Source organism: Bufo bufo, chromosome 2 (genome assembly GCF_905171765.1).
Source record: "Bufo bufo chromosome 2, aBufBuf1.1, whole genome shotgun sequence".
Classification (NCBI taxonomy): domain Eukaryota; kingdom Metazoa; phylum Chordata; class Amphibia; order Anura; family Bufonidae; genus Bufo; species Bufo bufo.
The window spans coordinates 482470611-482493511 of record NC_053390.1 but is presented as its reverse complement, the minus strand read 5'-3'; the positions used below and the strand labels follow the sequence as shown (position 1 = coordinate 482493511).

The following is a 22901-nucleotide window of genomic DNA, read 5'->3' as shown; positions in this document are numbered from 1 at the left end:
GAGAAAATAACCTCCCAGGCTGTGAGCTCTGCGCTGCGATTGGCCAGCGCTAGGGCAGACTCCGCCTACCATAACTTAGGGACTGGTATCTCCGCCTACTATAACTTAGTGAGCGAAGATACCGGAGGGCATAGCGACAGAACGGAGCGGCGCCCGGGGATAATAGTAAGTGCAGTGAGATCCCCGGGCGCCGCTCTACATATCTGTATAGTTAGTTCATAGGGTAAGAATCGGTGAAAGGTCCCCTTTAAGTAGGCCTCAGCGCAGCTGCATTAATCAAGTGGCTGCAGAGTAAGTTGTTCCAGGGCTAGGAATAGAGCCACTCACCATGTATAGGTGAGAAACCTAGGTGGAATATATACGTCATTTAACACTTTACCCGCTGCCCCCTTACACAACACATCGGCAACCTATATACTAAACACAAAATCATCTTAGTGCCACATACTCTAACCTCAATATAAAAGCAGTATACACTGTGACCCTAAATACAGTCATGTCACATGCTATGCCCCTTGAAAATAAAGCACCACACACAGTGCTCTGAATGGTAGGACCCCCTTATATAGTGCCACACACTCTGTGCCCCATGTATAGTATCTAACAAAAGTGAGTACACCCCTCACATTTTTGTAAATTCTTTATTACACTGCGTGCAGAATTATTAGGCAAATGAGTATTTTGACCACATCATCCTCTTTATGCATGTTGTCTTACTCCAAGCTGTATAGGCTCGAAAGCCTACTACCAATTAAGCATATTAGGTGATGTGCATCTCTGTAATGAGAAGGGGTGTGGTCTAATGACATCAACACCCTATATCAGGTGTGCATAATTATTAGGCAACTTCCTTTCCTTTGGCAAAATGGGTCAAAAGAAGGACTTGACAGGCTCAGAAAAGTCAAAAATAGTGTGATATCTTGCAGAGGGATGCAGCACTCTTAAAATTGCAAAGCTTCTGAAGCGTGATCATCGAACAATCAAGCGTTTCATTCAAAATAGTCAACAGGGTCGCAAGAAGCGTGTGGAAAAACCAAGGCGCAAAATAACTGCCCATGAACTGAGAAAAGTCAAGCGTGCAGCTGCCAAGATGCCACTTGCCACCAGTTTGGCCATATTTCAGAGCTGCAACATCACTGGAGTGCCCAAAAGCACAAGGTGTGCAATACTCAGAGACATGGCCAAGGTAAGAAAGGCTGAAAGACGACCACCACTGAACAAGACACACAAGCTGAAACGTCAAGACTGGGCCAAGAAATATCTCAAGACTGATTTTTCTAAGGTTTTATGGACTGATGAAAGGAGAGTGAGTCTTGATGGGCCAGATGGATGGGCCCGTGGCTGGATTGGTAAAGGGCAGAGAGCTCCAGTCCGACTCAGACGCAAGCAAGGTGGAGGTGGAGTACTGGTTTGGGCTGGTATCATCAAAGATGAGCTTGTGGGGCCTTTTCGGGTTGAGGATGGAGTCAAGCTCAACTCCCAGTCCTACTGCCAGTTTCTGGAAGACACCTTCTTCAAGCAGTGGTACAGGAAGAAGTCTGCATCCTTCAAGAAAAACATGATTTTCATGCAGGACAATGCTCCATCACACGCGTCCAAGTACTCCACAGCGTGGCTGGCAAGAAAGGGTATAAAAGAAGAAAATCTTATGACATGGCCTCCTTGTTCACCTGATCTGAACCCCATTGAGAACCTGTGGTCCATCATCAAATGTGAGATTTACAAGGAGGGAAAACAGTACACCTCTCTGAACAGTGTCTGGGAGGCTGTGGTTGCTGCTGCACCCAATGTTGATGGTGAACAGATCAAAACACTGACAGAATCCATGGATGGCAGGCTTTTGAGTGTCCTTGCAAAGAAAGGTGGCTATATTGGTCACTGATTTGTTTTTGAATGTCAGAAATGTATATTTGTGAATGTTGAGATGTTATATTGGTTTCACTGGTAAAAATAAATAATTGAAATGGGTATATATTTGTTTTTTGTTAAGTTGCCTAATAATTATGCACAGTAATAGTCACCTGCACACACAGATATCCCCCTAAAATAGCTAAAACTAAAAACAAACTAAAAACTACTTCCAAAAATATTCAGCTTTGATATTAATGAGTTTTTTGGGTTCATTGAGAACATGGTTGTTGTTCAATAATAAAATTAATCCTCAAAAATACAACTTGCCTAATAATTCTGCACTCCCTGTATATCTTTTCATGGGACAACACTGAAGATATGACACTTTGATACAATGTAAAGTAGTCAGTATACAGCTTGTATGCTGGCAATAAAAGTGAGTACATCACCAAGTGAAAATGGAAGCATGGAAGTAGCCGTCTTGGAGGTGTGTTTGGGTCGTTCTCATGTTGGAATACTGCCCTGCGGCCCAGTTTCCGAAGGGAGCGGATCATGCTCTCCTTCAGTATGATACAGTACATGTTGGCATTTATGGTTCCCTCAATGAATTGTAGCTCCTCACAGCCTTCTGGGATGACAACCATGCAGACCAATTTGATGCAGTGTGCGGCTTATGGTCTAAGCACCGACAGGCTGACCCCCCCACCCCTTTAACCTCTGCAGCAATGCTGGCCGCACTTATACGTCTATTTTGAAAAGACAATCTCTTGGATAAGACGCCTGTTCCGAGTGGAACCTGTCTTGTTAAACCGCTGTATGGTCTTAGCCATCGTGCAGCAGCTCAGTTTCAGGGTGTTGGCAATCTTCTTATAGCCAAGGCCATATTTATCTAGGGCAACAATTATTTTTTGTAGATCCGCAGAGAGTTCTTTGACTTGAGGTGCAATGTTGAACTTCCCGTGACCAGTATGAGAGCGATAACACCAAATTTAGCACACCTGCTCGCCCATTCACACCTGAGACCTTGTAACACTAATAAGTCATATGACACCAGGGAGGAAAAAAAAAGGGTAATTGGGCACAATTTGGCCATTTTTACATAGGGGTGTACTCACTTTTGTTGCCAATGGTTTAGACATTAATGGCTGTGTGTTGAGTTATTTTGAGGAAACATTAAATTTACACTGTTATACAAGCTGTACACCGATTAATTTATATTGTATCAAAGGGTCATATCTTCAGTGTTGTCATATGAAAAGATAGAATAAAAAGGGGTGGACTCACTTTTGTGAGATACCATCTATATAGCCTCATGCTCCGTGACCCCTGCATATAGTGCCACATATGCTGCTCCCACTGTATATAGTGCCCCCTTTAAAAAGCACCAGGATCTGTGACCTCTTTATAGAACACCTCTTGCTCTATATCCCATTAATATAGAGTCAGATGTAGTGTCCCCTTTATATAATGCCAGGATCTATGCCCCCTTTATATAGTGCCTCTTCCTCTTTGAGGCCTCATGCTCTGCGTCCCCCTATAGTACCTCATGTTCTGTGCCCCCTGTGAGGCAGTGACAGGCCTCATGGCTGCTAGGGAAGATTCATGGCAGGAGTTTCCATATCTTCCCCGTCAGTCATCAATTCTGAGGCAGCACCAGGTGCCACAATCAGTTTGGGATAAGAGCCCAGCCCAAACTGTCAGTCAGAGGGAGAGAGTCTTTGTGAAACAGAGTCCTGCTGGAGGCTCTGGAAGAGTGGTCTCAGCCGGGATGGCTGAGGGGCCATGGGGCTAGCCGGAACATTGGGAGACGCCGTGACGCCCAGGCTCAAGGGCACGAGGCCGGAGTCGGGAAGACTACTGGGCCACTCTCCCCCATAAAGGTACTGGACTTGAGACCGTGTGTGAATGGTGCTCTGTACAGCCAGGAGGCTGATGGACATTGGGCTGGGAAAGACGCATGTTTTGACCGTGTGTGAACGGTGCTTTAGGAGAGTCAGGGATATGTTATGTTTAGGCCTCTTTCACACTTGCGTTGTTGGGATCCGGCATGCACTTCCGTTGCCGGAGGTGCCTGCCGGATCCGTAACAACGCAAGTGTACTGAAAGCATTTGAAGACGGAACCGTCTTCCAAATGCTTTCAGTGTTACTATGGCACCCAGGACGCTATTAAAGTCCTGGTTGCCATAGTAGGAGCGGGGAGCGGGGGAGCGGTATACTTACAGTCCGTGCGGCTCCCCGGGCGCTCCAGAATGACGTCAGAGCGCCCCATGCGCATGGATGACGTGATCCATGTGATCACGTGATCCATGCGCTTGGGGCGCCCTGACGTCACTCTGGAGCGCCCGGGGAGCCGCACGGACGGTAAGTATGCTGCTCCCCTGCTCCCCGCTACACTTACCATGGCTGTCAGGACTTTAGCGTCCCGGCAGCCATGGTAACCACTCTGAAAAAGCTAAATGTCGGGTCCGGCAATGCGCCGAAACGACGTTTAGCTTAAGGCCGGATCCGGATCAATGCCTTTCAATGGGCATTGATCCCGGATCCGGCCTTGCGGCAAGTCTTCAGGATTTTTGGCCGGAGCAAAAAGCGCAGCATGCTGCGGTATTTTCTCCGGCCAAAAAACGTTCCGTACCGGAACTGAAGACATCCTGATGCATCCTGAACGGATTACTCTCCATTCAGAATGCATTAGGATAATCCTGATCAGTATTCTTCCGGCATAGAGTCCCGATGACGGAACTCTATGCCGGAAGACAATAACGCAAGTGTGAAAGAGCCCTAAGTTAGAACCCAGCCGGGTGAGTGTTTATTATTTTTCATAATTGTTTATGTTTACGCGGATGTGCAATAAAGCACAGTGTTTGGACCTTAACCCCTTCCCGACCTATGACGTACTACTACGTCATGGGAACCACTGCGTTCCCACAATTTGACGTAATAGTACGTCAGTGATTGCGCGGGCACCGAAGCGGTGCGCGCGCGATCACTGCAGGGGCACGGAAGTTTGTGGTGGCCAGACCCCTGCTGTATTCGCCGGCATTGCTGTAAAAGCCAATGCCGGCGGATTAGCCCCTTCTATGCCGCGATCTGCGCTGACTGCGACATAGAAGGGGTTTGTGTTGGGTGAGTGATCGCATCGAGTACCCGCGCTGCTGCGGCGGGGACCCTATGCGACACAAGGCAGCCTGATGCCTTGCACGGCATCGGGAACTGCATTCTACAGGTGCCGAGGAAATCCAGCCTCAGGCTGGGTCTCCTAGGCAACCTGTTAGTGTATGACTCAGTGTCATACACTAACAGGCAATGCATTACAATACAGATGTGAAACAAAAGGGTAAGTTGTAGCAGCTCTCACCTCTGATCACCTGCATGAAGCACGGAAAGAAAATGGCTTGAACCCAGCCATACTTGATGTGTCCGAAAACAAAGAGGTTGATTCCAGCTTTTAACGTATAAAAATGTGTTCTTTATTCGGCTTGCATAGTTTAAGATCCAACAAATATCACATGGAGAGACACAAAGTGATTGTGACGCGTTTCGGGCTGTAGTATTGAGCCCTTCTTCAAGACAAGTCTTGAAGAAGGGCTCAATACCACAGCCCGAAATGCGTCACAATCACTTTGTGTCTCTCCATGTGATATTTGTTGGATCTTAAACTATGCAAGCCGAATAAAGAACACATTTTTATATGTTAAAAGCTGGAATCAACCTCTTTGTTTTCGGACATTACAATACAAATGTATTGCAGAGGGGATCAGACCCCCAAAAGTGAATGTCATAAATAAAGTAAAGAAAAAAAAAAAAAGACCCTTTGTCACGGGGTTCCGAAGGTGCACTCGGTCCCCCATTGCCCGCAGACCTGTTGCTTAGCTTTTGGAATGAGGTTCTGTGTTTGACCTCATTCCCAGGGCGGCTTTACTAGCTGGGTGGCTCCCTGCTCCTAGTCTGCCTTGAGCGCCGAGCTGATCACTCGGTGCTCGACTGGTTGGTCTGTCGGTCATGTGACGCTGGCCACGTCACATGACCCTCACTCCCCACTATAAATACAGGCAGCCTGCTGGCTACAGGTTGCCTGTTAATTTCTAGGTTCCTGGCTATTTGTTGGACTGCTGAATACTTACCTGATCCTGTTCCCTGACCATCCTTTTGCCTGCTCCTCCTGTACTGCGCATCCGTCCTGGTATTGTGACCTCGGCTCCCACCTGACTACTCTCTTAGGACTCCTCTTGTACTTCTCTGCTCTCCTGGTATTTATGACCCCGGCTTCTCCTGACAATTCTCTGCTTGCTCCATTTGTACTTTGCAGCTTTCCTGGTATTGTCCGTTCACGTCCTGTTGTTTGTCTGTCTGTCATCCCTGCACTTATTCCAAGTTAGGGATTGCCGTCCAGTTGTCCCCTGTCATTAGGACTCGCGAGGCAAGTAGGCAGGGCCAGGGGTAAGGGTGGAGCGCAGTGGTCACTTCCCTCCCCCCTGTGTGTGTGTGTGTGTGTACGCGACCGTTACAGATTAACAGGCCCAATAACCACTGTATTATGAATCCTCTGGTGACCCTGACTGACCATGTCTCTAATCTGACGCAGAGAGTGCAGGAGTTAGGGGAAAAACTCAGTTCTTTTGAGTTAGGGCAAGGTTCTTCCACTCCTCAGGCCTCCAGTCCGCATTTTGAGCCCCAGAACCCTTTTCTGGAGACCGGAGGAAGTTTCTCTCTTTTAAGGAGAGTTGCAAACTTTACTTCCGTTTGCGCCCCGTGTCCTCTGGCCCCGAGAGTCAACGCGTGGGCATTATCATATCCCGATTACAGGGTGATCCCCAGGACTGGGCGTTCTCTTTACCTGCTGGCGCCAGTTGTTTATATTCTGTGGAGGGGTTCTTTCAGGCTTTGGGTACCCTCTATGATGAACCAGACAGGACTCTAGTAGCACTGGTTCAGGGGAATTTACCAGCGGAGGATTATTGCACCCAATTCAGAAGGTGGTGTGTCCCCTCAGGATGGAACGAACCAGCCCTGAAGAGTCAGTTCAGGTCAGGTCTGTCTGATAAATTAAAGGATCTTCTGGTCAGTTATCAACTTCCAGAGACCTTAGAGGAGATGATGACCCTTGTTGTCCGACTTGACCGACGGGTTAGAGAGAGACGACAGGAACAACAGTTCTCTTCCCAGATGGTGGTCCAGCCAGAGGCCTATCCCAGAGACAAGGCTGAGGTCTCCACCGAGGAACCCATGCAGGTTGGCATGACCCAAGGGAATCTTCGCCGCAGACGTGGAGAATGCTTTTACTGTGGAGATCCTGACCATTGGATCAACCAGTGTCCTAAGAAGGTCCTCTCTGTCAAGTCTCCTAAGACAAGGCAACCTAAAGACCAGGTACACCCTGAATTTTCTAAATGTAAGCTTTCGGTACCCATTACGATTTCTCTGGGAGTAGATAAATGGCCGGGTAAGGCCTTTATTGATTCTGGCTCAGCGGCTAGCTTTATTGACTCTGAGTATGCTGTAAGATTGGGTATTCCTATGTTTGCCTTACCAACTCCTATCCATGTCATGGCTATTGATGCTACTCCTCTTATTGGTGGTACGGTGAGCTTATGTACCTCAGAGATTTCTCTAACCGTGGGTGTGTGCCAGAGATGTTCGCTTCTAGTCCTGGAGAACCTACCTGCTGAGGTGGTACTAGGGTTGCCTTGGCTCCGACTACATAACCCCACTATAGATTGGTCCAATGGGGAGTTGGTGAGATGGGGGCCTAAGTGTGACTCGTGCTTGTCCGTGGTACAGGCTGGGGTCTCAGTAAAGTCTGATACTTTACCCTCTGTTGTTAGAGAATATTCTGATGTATTCTCATCACCAACCCCGGAGGTTCTACCCCCCCATAGACCTTATGATTGTACCATAGAGCTAGTAGAGGGGGCCAAGTTTCCTAAAGGACGAATTTATAATCTTTCTATGCCCGAACGCAAGGCCATGGAAGATTATATTAAGGAGAGCCTTGGTAAAGGGCATATTAGACCTTCTGTCTCTCCTATGGGGGCGGAGTTTTTCTTTGTTAAGAAAAAAGATGGTGGTCTTAGGCCATGTATCGATTACCGGAGATTAAATAAAATCACTGTCCAGAATAGATACTCCCTCCCATTGATTCCGGATTTATTTAACCAGGTTCTGGGGGCAACCTGGTTTTCCAAAATTGACCTGAAAGGGGCATACAATCTAATCCGAATCAAGGAGGGAGACGAATGGAAGACGGCGTTCAATACTTCGGTAGGACACTTTGAATATCAAGTGATGCCTTTTGGACTCAGCAATGCCACAGCTGTGTTCCAAAACTTCATGAATGACATTCTTAGGGAGTATTTAGGTAAATTTGTTATTGTCTGTCTATCTTGACGACATTTTGATATTCTCTCCTGACTTCGAATCCCATGTGTCTCATGTTAAACAAGTATTAGAGGTGTTGAGGGAGAATCAGCTATCCGCTAAACAAGAGAAATGTGTCTTTGGTGTACAGGAGATTCTGTTTCTAGGGCATGTTCTGACTCCTCACGCCTTCAAGATGGATCCTGGTAAGGTACTAGCAATTAAGGAATGGGTAAGACATTCATCCTTAAAGGCCTTTCAACGGTTCTTAGGTTTCGCCAATTACTATCGTAAATTTATTATGAATTTTTCCGTAATTGCTAAACCGTTGACCGACCTTACTAAGAAAGGGGCGGATTTGGAGAATTTGTCTACTGAGGCCATTTCTTCATTTGAAAAATTAAAAAAGGCATTCAGTAGCGCTCCCATTCTGATCCAGCCTGATCAGGAGAAACCTTTTATTGTGGAGGTGGATGCGTCCAAGGACGGCGTAGGAGCAGTCCTTTCACAAGGTCCTGCTAGCCTCACTAATCTGAGACCATGTGCCTTCTTCTCCAGGAAATTCTCTCCCACGGAGAGAAACTATGACATAGGGAATAGGGAGCTGCTGGCCATTAAATGGGCATTTGAGGAGTGGAGGCATTTCCTGGAGGGGGCAAGGCATTGTGTAACTGTTGTCACTGACCATAAAAACCTTATGTTTCTTGAGTCTGCTAAGAGGTTGAATCCCCGTCAAGCCAGATGGGCTCTGTTTTTTACTCGTTTTGATTTTTCCATCACGTTCAGGCCGGGAAGTAAAAATGTGAAGGCGGACGCATTATCTCGGAGCTTCCAGGCTTTTCAACCTACTGAGGTACCACCTGAATCCATCCTACCAGCAAAAATCTTCTTAGCATCTTTTACCCAGGATATCTCGGCTCGCATTAGGTCTGAACAACATCTGGCACCGGTATCCACCCCAACAGATAAGTTGTTTGTTCCCGTACAATTTCGTCTCCAGCTGTTGGGTGAGTGTCACGATTCTGCCTTTTGTGGACATCCGGGTGTTGAGGGCACTAAGGATCTGGTTTCTAGATCTTATTGGTGGCCCACTCTAACTAGGGATGTCAAGTCCTACGTGTCAGCCTGTGAGGTTTGTGCCAGGTCCAAGACACCTAGGACTCGCCCTGCTGGTAACCTACGACCCCTACCCATTCCCAGTAGACCCTGGTCCCATATCTCGATGGACTTTATAACTGACCTACCGCTGGCGGAGGGTAAGACTGTGGTTTGGGTAGTGGTCGATAGGTTTAGCAAGATGGTTCATTTCATTCCCCTGTCTAAACTTCCGAATGCTAAGACCCTGGCGACTATTTTTGTGAGAGAGATTGTTCGTTTACATGGCATCCCGGAAAATATAGTTTGACGGGTGTGCAGTTTGTGTCCAAATTCTGGAGGGCCTTCTGTCAAAGATGTAAAATTTAATTGTCTTTTTCTTCCGCCTACCATCCTGAGAGTAATGGGCAGACTGAACGCCTTAATCAGTCTGTGGAACAATTCTTGAGGTTGTATGTTGCTGATGACCAGCAATTATGGGTCAAATTCCTTCCGTTGGCTGAATTTGCTTTGAATAACCGTGTCAATTCTTCTGCTGGGGTCTCCCCTTTCTTTTGTAACCATGGTTTTCATCCCCGTTTTCATTCTGGGTCGTCCGTCTCCTCCTCTAACCCTGAAGCGGATAAACTCTCCTCCGAACTGTGCACAGTTTGGACCTAGAAAAGGCTCAATGTTCTCAAAAACTAAAGGCCGATAGGAGACGTTCAAGGGGGGTAAACTTTCAGGTTGGGGATAAAGTATGGTTGTCCTCCAAGAATCTATCTCTCAAGGTAACTTCTAAAAAATTTGCTCCTCGTTTTATTGGACCATATAAGATCACGGAAGTGATTAACCCGGTATCTTTTAGGTTGGAGCTGCCTGAGTCATTCCACATTCATAATGTGTTCCATAAATCTCTGCTTAAAAAATATTTTGAACCGGTAGTACCATCAAAAGCCTTGCCTTAGCCGTTTCTTGTTAATGATGCTGTCGAGTATGTGGTGTCTAAAATAGTGGATGTCAGGAAGGTGCGTAATTCCTTGCAGTACCTGATTCACTGGAAGGGGTATGGACCTGAAGAGAGATCTTGGGTACCTGCCAGGGAGGTTCATGCTCCTAGACTTGTTCGTAAATTTCATTTAGAACACCCTGAAAAGCCATCGGCCTGAAGTCTTGGGTCCGGTGGCCCCTCGTAAAAGGGGGGGTACTGTCACGGGGTTCCAAAGGTGCACTCGGTCCCCCATTGCCCGCAGACCTGTTGCTTAGCTTTTGGAATGAGGTTCTGTGTTTGACCTCATTCCCAGGGCGGCTTTACTAGCTGGGTGGCTCCCTGCTCCTAGTCTGCCTTGAGCGCCGAGCTGATCACTCGGTGCTCGACTGGTTGGTCTGTCGGTCATGTGACACGGGCCACGTCACATGACCCTCACTCCCCACTATAAATACAGGCAGCCTGCTGGCTACAGGTTGCCTGTTAATTTCTAGGTTCCTGGCTATTTGTTGGACTGCTGAATACTTACCTGATCCTGTTCCCTGACCATCCTTTTGCCTGCTCCTCCTGTACTGCGCATCCGTCCTGGTATTGTGACCTCGGCTCCCACCTGACTACTCTCTTAGGACTCCTCTTGTACTTCTCTGCTCTCCTGGTATTTATGACCCCGGCTTCTCCTGACAATTCTCTGCTTGCTCCATTTGTACTTTGCAGCTTTCCTGGTATTGACTCGGTCCGTTCACGTCCTGTTGTTTGTCTGTCTGTCATCCCTGCACTTATTCCAAGTTAGGGATTGCCGTCCAGTTGTCCCCTGTCATTAGGACTCGCGAGGCAAGTAGGCAGGGCCAGGGGTAAGGGTGGAGCGCAGTGGTCACTTCCCTCCCCCCTGTGTGTGTGTGTGTACGCGACCGTTACACCCTTTCCCCTTATTTTATAATAAAAAATAAAAAAAACAAAAAACAAAACCCACACATATTAGGTATTGCCGCGTCCGTAATGACCAGCTCTATAAATATATCACATGATCCACCCTGTCCGATAAACACCATAAAAAGAAATATATAAAAACGGTGTAAAAAAAAAGCCATTTTTTTCACCTTACATCACAAAAAGTGCAAAACCAAGCGATCAAAAAGGCGTATGTCCCACAAAATAGTATCAATAAAACAGTCACCTCATCCCGCAAAAAATGAGCCCTTAACTAAGACAATCACCCAAAAAATGAAAAAAAAAAACTATAGCTCTCAGAACATGAAGACACTAAAACATCATTTTTTTTGTTTCAAAACTGCCATTATTGTGCTAAAGTGAAATACATAAAAAAAAAAAATATATATACATATTAGGTATCGCCACGTCCGTAACAACCAGCTATATAAATATATCACATGACCTAACCCCTCAGATGAACACCGTAAAAAAAAGAGAAGCCATTTGTCACATTACATCACAAAATTTGCAACAGCAAGTGATCAAAAAGGCGTATGCCCCCCAAAATAGTACCAATCAGACCTTTCACCTCATCCCACAAAAAAAAATAAAAAATCAGACCCTACCTAAGAGAATCGGTCAAAAAATAAAAAAGCTATAGCTCTCAGACTATGGAGACACAAAAATATTATTATTTCGGTTTCAAAAACTTTAATAAATAAAAAGTAGACATATTAGGTATTGCCATGTGCGTAACAATCTGCTCTATAAAAAAAAGTCACATGACCTAATCCCTCAGGTAAACGCTGTAAAAATACAAAATAAAAAAACTGTGCCAAAACATCAATCTTTTGGTTACCTTGCCTCCCCAAAAACTTAATATAGAGCAATTAAAAATCATATGTACCCCAAAATAGTACCAATAAAACTGGCACCTTATCCCATAGTTTCCAAAATGTGGTCACTTTTTTGAGTTTCTACTGTAGGGGTGCATCAGGGGGGCTTCAAATGGGACATGGCATCTAAAAACCAGTTCACCTAAATTTGCCTTCCAAAAACCATATGGCGTTCCTTTCCTACTGCTCCCTGCCGTGTGCCCGTACAGCAGTTTACGATCACATGTGGAGTGTTTCTGTAAACCGCAGAAACGGGGTAATAAATATTGAGTTTTATTTGGCTGTTAACCCTTGCTTTGCTACTGGAAATATTTTTTATTAAAATGTAAAATCTGCCCAAAAAGTTAAATTCTGAAATTTCATCTCCATTTTCCATTAATTCTTGTGGAACACCTAAAAGGGTTAACAGTTTGTAAAATCTGTTTTGTATACCTTGAGGGGTGTAGTTTGTAAAATGGGGTCATTTTTGGGTGGTTTCTATTATGTAAGCCTCACAAAGTGACTTCAGACCTGAACTGGTCCTTAAAAAGTGGGTTTTGGAAATTTTCCGAAAAATTTCAAGGTTTGCTTCCAAACTTTTAAGCCTTCTAACGTCCCCCAAAAATGTAATGTCATTTTCAAAATGATCCAAACATGAAGTAGACATATGGGTAAAGTAATTACTATTTTTGGAGGTAATACTATCTATTATAAAAGTAGAGAAATTTAAATGTGCAAATTTTTAGAAATTTTTGGTAATTTTGGTATTTTTTTATGAATAAAAAATATTTTATTTAAACTCATTTTTACCACTGTCATGAAGTACGATATGTGACGAGAAAACAATCTCAGAATGGCTTGGATAAGTAAAAGAGTTTTAAAGTTATCACCACATAAAGTGACATGTCAGATTTGCAAAAAATGGCCTGGGCATGAAGGTGAAAACAGGCCCGGGGTTGAAGGGGTTAAACTTGGTGTCTGGTGAAGATACAGTTGCAAGAAAAAGTATGTGAACCCTTTGGAATTATATGGATTTCTGCACAAATTGGTCATAAAATGTGATCTGATCTTCATCTAAGTAACAACAATAGACAATTACAGTCTGCTTAAACTAATAACACACAAATAATTAAATGTTACCATGTTTTTATTGAACACACCATGTAAACATTCACAGTGCAGATGGAAAAAGTATGTGAACCCTTGGATTTAATAACTGGTTGAAACTCCTTTGGCAGCAATAACTTCAACCAAACGTTTCCTGTAGTTGCAGATCAGACGTGCACAACAGTCAGGAGTAATTCTTGACCATTCCTCTTTACAGAACTGTTTCAGTTCAGCAATATTCTTGGGATGTCTGATGTGAATCGCTTTCTTGAGGTCATGCCACAGCATCTCAATCGGGTTGAGGTCAGGACTCTGACTGGGCCACTCCAGAAGGCGTATTTTCTTCTGTTTAAGCCATTCTGTTGTTGATTTACTTCTATGCTTTGTGTCATTGTCCTGTTGCAACACCCATCTTCTGTTGAGCTTCAGCTGGTGGACAGATGGCCTTAAGTTCTCCTGCAAAATGTCTTGATAAACTTGGGAATTCATTTTTCCTTCGATGATAGCAATCCATCCAGGCCCTGACGCAGCAAAGCAGCCCCAAACCATGATGCCCCCACCACCATACTTCACCGTTGGGATGTGGTTTTGATGTTGGTGTGCTGTGCCTCTTTTTCTCCACACATAGTGTTGTGTGTTTCTTCCAAACAACTCAACTTTGGTTTCATCCGTCCACAGAATATTTTTCCAGTACTGCTGTGGAACATCCAGGTGCTCTTGTGCAAACTGTAAACGTGCAGCAATGTTTTTTTTGGACAGCAGTGGCTTCCTCTGTGGTATCCTCCCATGAAATCCATTCTTGTTTAGTGTTTTACGTATCGTAGATTCGCTAACAGGGATGTTAGCATATGCCAGAGACTTTTGTAAGTCTTTAGCTGACACTCTAGGATTCTTCTTCACCATATTGAGCAGTCTGCGCTGTGCTCTTGCAGTCATCTTTAGAGGACGGCCACTCCTAGGGAGAGTAGCAGCAGTGCTGAACTTTCTCCATTTATAGACAATTTGTCTTACCATGGACTGATGAACAGCAAGGCTTTTGGAGATACTTTTATAACCCTTTCCGGTTTTGTGCAAGTCAACAATTCTTAATCGTAGGTCTTCTGAGATCTCTTTTGTGCGAGACATCATTTACATCAGGCAATGCTTCATGTGAAAAGCAAACCCAGAACTGGTGTGTGTTTTTTATAGGGGAGGGCAGCTGTAACCAACACCTCCAATCTCATCTCATTGATTGGACTCCAGTTGGCTGACACCTCACTCCAATTTGCTCTTGGAGATGTCATTAGTCTTAGGGTTCACATACTTTTTCCATCTGCACTGTGAATGTTTACATGGTGTGTTCAATAAAAACATGGTAACATTTAATTATTTGTGTGTTATTAGTTTAAGCAGACTGTGATTGTCTATTGTTGTGACTTAGATGAAGATCAGATCATATTTTATGACCAATATGTGCAGAAATCCATATCATTCCAAAGGGTTCACATACTTTTTCTTGCAACTATATCTGTGAGAATGACCCCCGAAAGAGAGCTAATCCCCCACACTCCCTATAGTGGGCCTCATGCTATAACCTTTTCTACACAGGCCTGCATCTGCAGAACGTTACAACGTCACCGCAATCAGAAAAAAAGCTCCAAATAGTGCAGCAGGGAACTACTGGTTACCTGCCTTGCTATTCTGCACGTTTTGTTGTGATATAAGCGGGGCAAAAACATCATTGCGCCACCTTCAACGTTCTACAGATTCCGGCCCGTCCAGAAGAGGCCATACAGAAATCTGCAGAATGTTGCAGCTGCGGCATGCGCTTGCCCTTTCACAATAGTTATGCCACCTTAATGTCTCCTCATAGTAAGAATGCACTGCTTGTGCTTTCACACAGTAGAATGCCCCTTAAGTGACCCCTCAGAGTAGAATACCCCCTTTGTGTTCACGAACAGTGGTTATGCCCCCTTAGTACCCCACAAAGCAATTATTCCCCATAGTGCCCCCACAGAGTATTTACACTTCCTTAGTGTCCACATAGTAATTATGCCCCCATAGTGCCCACATGCATTAGTAATGCCCTATAGTACCCCCATACAGTAGTTAATCCCTTTTTATTGTCCCCAAAGAGTAAAATGCCTCCTTAGTGTATCTACACAGTAAAAGGCTGAGTAGTGATGCCCACTTGGTGCTCCCCTCTAGTAGTGCTGTCCCCTTAATTCAGTAGTTTTGCCCCCTTAGTGCCCCATCCAGTACTGCTGCCCCCTTCGAGTAGTGTTGCCCTCTTAGTGCCCCATCAAGTAGTTTCCACCTTCCAGTAGTGGTGCCCTCTTAGTGCCCCATTGTCACGACCATAGTTATGGTCGTGACTCCTGATCCGCATGCAGTTGCCTGCGGTTTGGTTTTTGTCAATCACATGGTGAGGGCGGCTAGATTGTTGCCTCACATGTGGTTGCCGCTGGCAACATGTTTGTGCTTGAAGAAGAAATGGGAGTGAGACAAAACATTTTTTTAGCATTCAATTTAATGAAAACAACGAATAAACTGAAACAGGCTGTATTTCAGCTGATCAAAAGTTTAGGACCACACCTCCAAAAAAACAAAACCCTCCCAAAACAGAAATCCAACTTCCAAACATGAACTCAGTAATGAGTAGCTCCGCCGTTATTGTTTATCACTTCAAAAATTTGTTTCGGCATGCTTGATGCAAGCGTTTCCATGAGGTGAGTGGGAACATTTCTCCAAGTGGTGAAGACGGCCGCACGAAGGCCATCTACTGTCTGGAACTGTTGTCCATTTTTGTAAACTTCCCTTGCCATCCATCCCCAAAGGTTCTCAATTGGATTTAGATCAGGGGAACAGGCAGGATGGGTCAAAAGAGTGATGTTATTCTCCTGGAAGAAGTCCCTTGTCCTGCGGGCATTGTGTACTGTAGCGTTGTCCTGTTGAAAAACCCAGTCGTTACCACACAGACGAGGGCCCTCAGTCATGAGGAATGCTCTCTGCAACATCTGGACATAGCCAGCGGCCGTTTGACTCCCCTGCACTTCCTGTAGCTCCATTGTTCCACTGAAGGAAAAAGCACCCCAGACCATTATGGCGCCCCCTCCACTGTGGCGCGTAGAAAACATCTCAGGTGGGATCTGCTTGTCATGCCAGTAACGTTGGAAACCATCAAGGTTAAATTTTTTCTCATCAGAGAATAAAACTTTCTTCCACCTTTGAATGTCCCATGTTTGGTGCTCTCTTGCAAAGTCCAAACTAGCAGTTCTGTGGCGTTCAAGGAGACGAGGTCTTTGAAAACGTTTTTTGTTTTTGAAACCCTTCAGTCTCAGATGCCGTCTGATGGTCATGGTGCTGCAGTCAGCACCAGTAAGCCTTAATTTGGGTCGAGGATCGTCCAGTGTCTTGACGGACAGCCAATTGGATCCTCCGGCTCAGTGCTGATGAAATTTTTTTGGGTCTTCCACTTGACTTTTTTGTTCCATAACCCTCAGGATCATAACCCTTCGTCCCACCTCAGCAGCGATGGCGCGCTATGAAAGACCCTGCTTATGCAGTTCAACAACCCGACCACGTTCAAAAAGGGAGAGTTTTTTTGCCTTTGCCATCACAGAAAATGACAATGAATCCACATCTTTGCACAGATTTGGCCTTTTAAAAGGCATGTGGTCCTAAAATTTGGATCAGCTGAAAAACAGCCTGTTTCAGTTTATTCGTTATTTTCAATTAATTGAATGCTCAAAAATAGTTTTGTCTCACTCTCATTTCTTCTTGTTGCATGTTGAAGCTCTACTTGGAACCTTGTTAAGATCCAACAATGTAAAATATGATTTTTTGCCATTTTTCAAGTGGTCTTAAACTTTTGATCAGGACTGTATGTATTCATAATTTAGCTATGTAACAGTTCAAAGGTAATATACCTGGTTCACCAGCAGGTGGCAGCAAACATGGCAGAGCTACAGGTACCTAGAATGGAGTTTTTCCTTCCATTCTAACGCCCCCTACCTCCTGTGGTATGGTGGGCGTGTCCCACTTGCTGCAGTGAGGGTGGAGTTCTAGTTAGAGTCAGTTCAGCTTACCAAGGGAGGGTGTGCAGCAGGTGCATGTCCCTCCTGGACGAGCACTGTCTACAGTCGTGGCCAAAAGTTTTGAGAATGACACAAATATTAGTTTTCACAAAGTTTGCTGCTAAACTGCTTTTAGATCTTTGTTTCAGTTGTTTCTGTGATGTAGTGAAATATAATTACACGCACTTCATACGTTTCAAAGGCTTTTATCGACAATTACATGACATTTATGCAAAGAGTCAGTATTTGCAGTGTTGGCCCTTCTTTTTTAGGACCTCTGCAATTCGACTGGGCATGCTCTCAATCAACTTCTGGGCCAATTCCTGACTGATAGCAACCCATTATTTCACAATCACTTCTTGGAGTTTGTCAGAATTAGTGGGTTTTTGTTTGTCCACCCGCCTCTTAAGGATTGACCACAAGTTCTCAATGGGATTAAGATCTGGGGAGTTTCCAGGCCATGGACCCAAAATGTCAACGTTTTGGTCCCCGAACCACTTAGTTATCACTTTTGCCTCATGGCACGGTGCTCCATCGTGCTGGAAAATGTATTGTTCTTCACCAAACTGTTGTTGGATTGTTGGAAGAAGTTGCTGTTGGAGGGTGTTTTGGTACCATTCTTTATTCATGGCTGTGTTTTTGGGCAAAATTGTGAGTGAGCCCACTCCCTTGGATGAGAAGCAACCCCACACATGAATGGTCTCAGGATGCTTTACTGTTGGCATGACACAGGACTGATGGTAGCGCTCACCTTTTCTTCTCCGGACAAGCCTTTTTCCAGATGCCCCAAACAATCGGAAAGAGGCTTTATCGGAGAATATGACTTTGCCCCAGTCCTCAGCAGTCCATTCACCATACTTTCTGCAGAAGATCAATCTGTCCCTGATGTTTTTTTTTTGGAGAGAAGTGGCTCCTTTGCTGCCCTTTTTGGCACCAGGCCATCTTCCAAAAGTCTTCGCCTCACTGTGCGTGCAGATGCGCTCACACCTGCCTGCTGCCATTCCTGAGCAAGCTCTGCACTGGTGGCACTCCGATCCCGCAGCTGAATCCTCTTTAGGAGACGATCCTGGCGCTTGCTGGACTTTCTTGGACGCCCTGAAGCCTTCTTAACAAGAATTGAACCTCTTTCCTTGAAGTTCTTGATGATCCTATAAATTGTTGATTGAGGTGCAATCTTAGTAGCCACAATATCCTTGCCTGTGAAGCCATTTTTATGCAACGCAATGATGGCTGCACGCATTTCTTTGCAGGTCACCATGGTTAACAATGGAAGAACAAGGATTTCAAGCATCACCCTCCTTTTAACATGTCAAGTCTGCCATTTTAACCCAATCAGCCTGACATAATGATCTCCAGCCTTGTGCTCGTCAACATTCTCACCTGAGTTAACAAGACGACTACTGAAATGATCTCAGCAGGTCCTTTAATGACAGCAATAAAATGCAGTGGAAAGTTTTTTTTGGGATTAAGTTAATTTTCATGGCAAAGAAGGACTATGCAATTCATCTGATCACTCTTCATAACATTCTGGAGTATATGCAAATTGCTATTATAAAACCTTAAGCAGCAACTTTTCCAATTTCCAATATTTATGTAATTCTCAAAACTTTTGGCCACGACTGTAGAACAGCTTGAGCACCTTCAGCTCAGCTGGGTATGGAGGCCAAAGCTGGAAGCCTCAAAGCCAGGAGTAAAGTTTCCCTGAACAAAGCTAGAGACAAACCAGATTACAACGTGAAGGACAGCCTCAAGCAGAATCTGAGTTCCATAGTCAGCCTGTCAGTACAGCAGAGTCAGAGAGCAACTGATGTAGCAGAGAGGAGTTTGCCTGCCACAGTTCGGTTAATGCCAAAGCCTTCTGGAACCAAGATAAAACCTGTAAATAGTTTGGAGAAACGTTTATGCAAAGTAAATCTGTTATCAACTTCATCACAAGGTCTGGACCCAATTTATTTCATCCTCCCCTTCATCAACAAACCCCTTTTCATTGGGGAGCCAGTGCCTAGGGTCCAGCGTATCCAGGTAGGAGCACCATGGCACGTGCACAACACTTTGAGGGACATTATAGACTGCCCTACATCACTATGGCATTCCTACACCTGGGTACCATCCACGGTATCACTAAAAGGGGCCCTGTGCCCTTGTTGCTTCATTGCAACTGGCGTAATGAAAACAAGTACTCTTTTTCCACTTAAAGGGCCCTGGGGGGAGGAGCCTGCTGAGCTAGAGAACGCACAGGCAGAGTCTCGTCCTGTATGGAGTTTGCACAGAGCTCAGCAGGCACGGTGTGTCACTACATCATGTCTGCCGCTGGAGAGCACAGGCTACTTCATACTGAAGCACAGAGCCAGCTGAATCGTTTTGGTGACTAGTTGCCTGGATAAGGGTGACCATCTGAAGCTCCCTTCAGTAGTGCAGGGTAATGCACCCTGGGCAGTCACACACCCCCTAAGGTGGGCCCTGGATATGGCAGCTACCCAGCAAATATACCAGGGTTCAGCCAGACAAATCTCTGCACACAACGGTGTCTGTCCAGCATATCTGCCAGGCATGGAGGCAGGCTGTTCTCTGCTGGAACAGCTTGTGGGAGAGTTACAGATATGAAAGAGGCTTTAGTAAGGCTTCTTTCACATCTGTGTTTTGAATTCAGGCAGAGGAACTGAAACCTGAATTAAAAGGATCCATTCCACTTAATACATCCTGATGGCTCAGTTTCGGCCAGATCCGGTTGTATTAGGCTACTTTCACACTGGTGTTTTTGCTTTCCGTTTGTGAGATCCGTTCAGGGCTCTCACAAGCGGTCCAAAACGGATCAGTTTTGCCCTAATGCATTCTGAATGGAAAAGGATCCGCTCAGAATACATCAGTTTGGCTCTGTTTCATCTCCATTCCGCTTTGGAGGCTGTGGGGGTTTTGCTCTGGTAGGCGGGCGGTAGCGGTGGCACTACAGAGGCTCAGGAGACAGGCTTTGTGTCCAAACCGTGCTCTTTTATTCACTCCAGTGCATCAAAAACTGTGCAGTTCACACAATAGCAATGTTCAGAAACCCCACCTCCCACAACGGAGCCCCAAACGCTGCAGGCGTCTCGGTGCCTGTTCACACAGTCTCTCCCACCAGTGATTGGTACTACACCTTGTCGTGGGGCAGGTTCATCCAAGTTCATGCAAGGTAGACAGGCCATGTGTCGGCCTGGACAAGGGATTGGCTCCAGCCACAGGATCCCTTCTTTTGGTCCTTCTCTGCGCCTGCAGCAGTTGTGCAGTCTTTGTTAGACAGAGCGGACTACAGAGCTCAGCCCGACCCTCCGATCAGCTTCCTGCAGAGAGACAGGGGACCACACTACATCAGCCCCCACGGTCAGTGAACACCAGTTCACACGCTCCGGGTGTAGCAGGAAGACCACACCCACCGAGCATAGTGAAGGATTAACTCCTTCACTACCCGACTAGGGCCAGAGAAACCAACCTGCCCGGATCAGTGTAGACTGACACCAACAACCGAAAACCATCTGTTGAGAACAGGGGTACAGCGTTCCCCCCCCCCTCCCCGGTCAACCCGTGGTGGTCCGTGGGGAACAGACACCCACCCTGCCCTTTGCCTGTTCCCAGTAAGAGCCGGAACACAAAACACAAAAGACCCGGCTCTTACTCCACCGGGCCACGACCCCCGGTGGCACGTATCTTCCGTCCACTACCACTCCAGATACTCCCCTACAAGGCGGACACCAAAACGCTGCCTGCAGCGTTTTGGTGTCTGACGAAACTGAGCCAAACGGATCTGTTCTGACACACAATGCAAGTCAGTGGGGACGGATCCGTTTTCACTGGCACAACAGAAAACGGATCCGTCCCCCATTGACTTTCAATGGTGTTCATGACGGATCCGCCTTGGCTATATTAAAGATAATACAAACGGATCCGTTCTGAACGAATGCAGATAGTTGTATTATCTGAATGGATACGTCTTTGCAGATCCATGACGGATCCGCACAAAACGCGAGTGTGAAAGTAGCCTTATATAAAAACTGAATAAACCTGATCAGGCATGAAAATCATTGTGCGCCTGATCTGTTCTTTTCTGTAACAATAAAAAACATGGATCAGGCACCATTGACTCAGGGTACTTTCACACTTGCAGCAGAGGATTCCAGCAGGCAGTTACATCACCGGAACTGCCTGCCGGATCGGCAATCCGGACGCAAACTGATGGCATTTGTCAGACGGATCCGGATCTGTCTGACAAATGCATTGAAATACCGGGTCCGTCTCTCCGGTGTCACCTGGAAAAACGGATCTGGTATAATTTATTTTTTTGCATTTTTAAAGGTCTGCGCATGCGCAGACCGGAAAGCTGGTTCCGTTTTGCCGGAACACTTAATGCCAGATCAGGCACTAATACACTTCAATGTAAATTAATGCCGGATCCGGCAAGTGATCAGGATTTTTGGCCGGAGAGAAAACTGCATCGTGCTGCAGTATTTTTTCCATCCAAAAAACGTAAGAGGGACTGAACTGATGCATCCTGAACGGATTACTCTCCATTAAGAATGCATTAGGATAAAACTAATCAGCTCTTTTCCGGTATTGAGCTCCTGTGACGGAACTCAATACCGGAAAACAAAAACGCTAGTGTGAAAGTACCCTTAGGCTACTTTCACACTATCGTTTTTGCTGGATCCGGCCGGGCTCAGCAAAAACGCTTTTGCTACTGATAATACAACTGTCTGCATCTGTTATGAACGCATCCAGTTGTATTATCTTTAAAGGGGTTCTCCAAGAGTATAAAATGTCCCCCCCATGTGTCAGGCACCCCATATGGAATATACTTACCCCGGTCCCCGCTGCTTCTCCCTGTACACGGATGAAAACATCCGATGTCAAGGAGGAGCAGCCAATGGCAGGCGGGGACGAGCCTCCCTAGCATCGCCAGTGACGCTAGGGAAGCTCGTCCTGTCTGCCATTGGCTGCTCCTCCCCGACATCGGATGTTTTCATCCGTGTGCAGGGAGAAGCAGCAGCGGTGGTGCAGGGACTAGGAACAGCGCAGAGAGAGGGCACCGGGGTGAGTACATTCCATGTGGGGTGCCCAGTACATGAGGGTACATTTTATATTCTTGGAGAACCCCTTTAACATAGCCAAGACGGATCCGTCATGAACTCAATTGAAAGTCAATAGGGATGGATCCATTTTCTATTGTGTCCCATTGGCTTGCATTGTGGGTCATGACGGATCCGTCTTGCTCCGCATCCCATGACGGAAAGAAAACTGCAGCTTGCTCTCCGGTATGGGAAAGAAATGGAACAGAATGCATTTTGGTGCATTCCCTTTCATTCAGTTCAGTTTTGTCCCCATTGACAATGAATGGGGACAAAACGGAAGCGTTTTTCTCTGGTATTGAGACCCTATAACGGATCTCAATATCAGAAAATAGACACGCTAGTGTGAAAGTAGCCTTTCACTGATCAGATTTGTTCCGTTTCGCAAACCAGACACAAAAACACTGCTTGCTGCAGTTTTGTGTCCGCCCCAAAATGCAACTAAACTAAAATGATGCATCCTGATCAGTGATTGACAATGAATGGGGACAAAACGGATCAGTTTTGCAGATGCGAAAGTAGCCTAAAAGTATTCCAAAGTTATTACCACATAAAGTGACACATCAGATT

At 45.7% G+C, this 22901-nt stretch overlaps 1 long non-coding RNA gene across 1 annotated transcript; it reads left to right on the top strand.

Moving 5' to 3' along the window:
- The first annotated feature begins 1882 nt into the window (after positions 1 to 1882).
- On the top strand, positions 1883 to 22698 carry LOC120991629. The gene is made up of 3 exons (XR_005776739.1): positions 1883 to 1895; positions 2254 to 2255; positions 22576 to 22698. It is a non-coding gene; the product is annotated as an uncharacterized LOC120991629 (long non-coding RNA).
- The last annotated feature ends 203 nt before the right edge of the window (positions 22699 to 22901 follow it).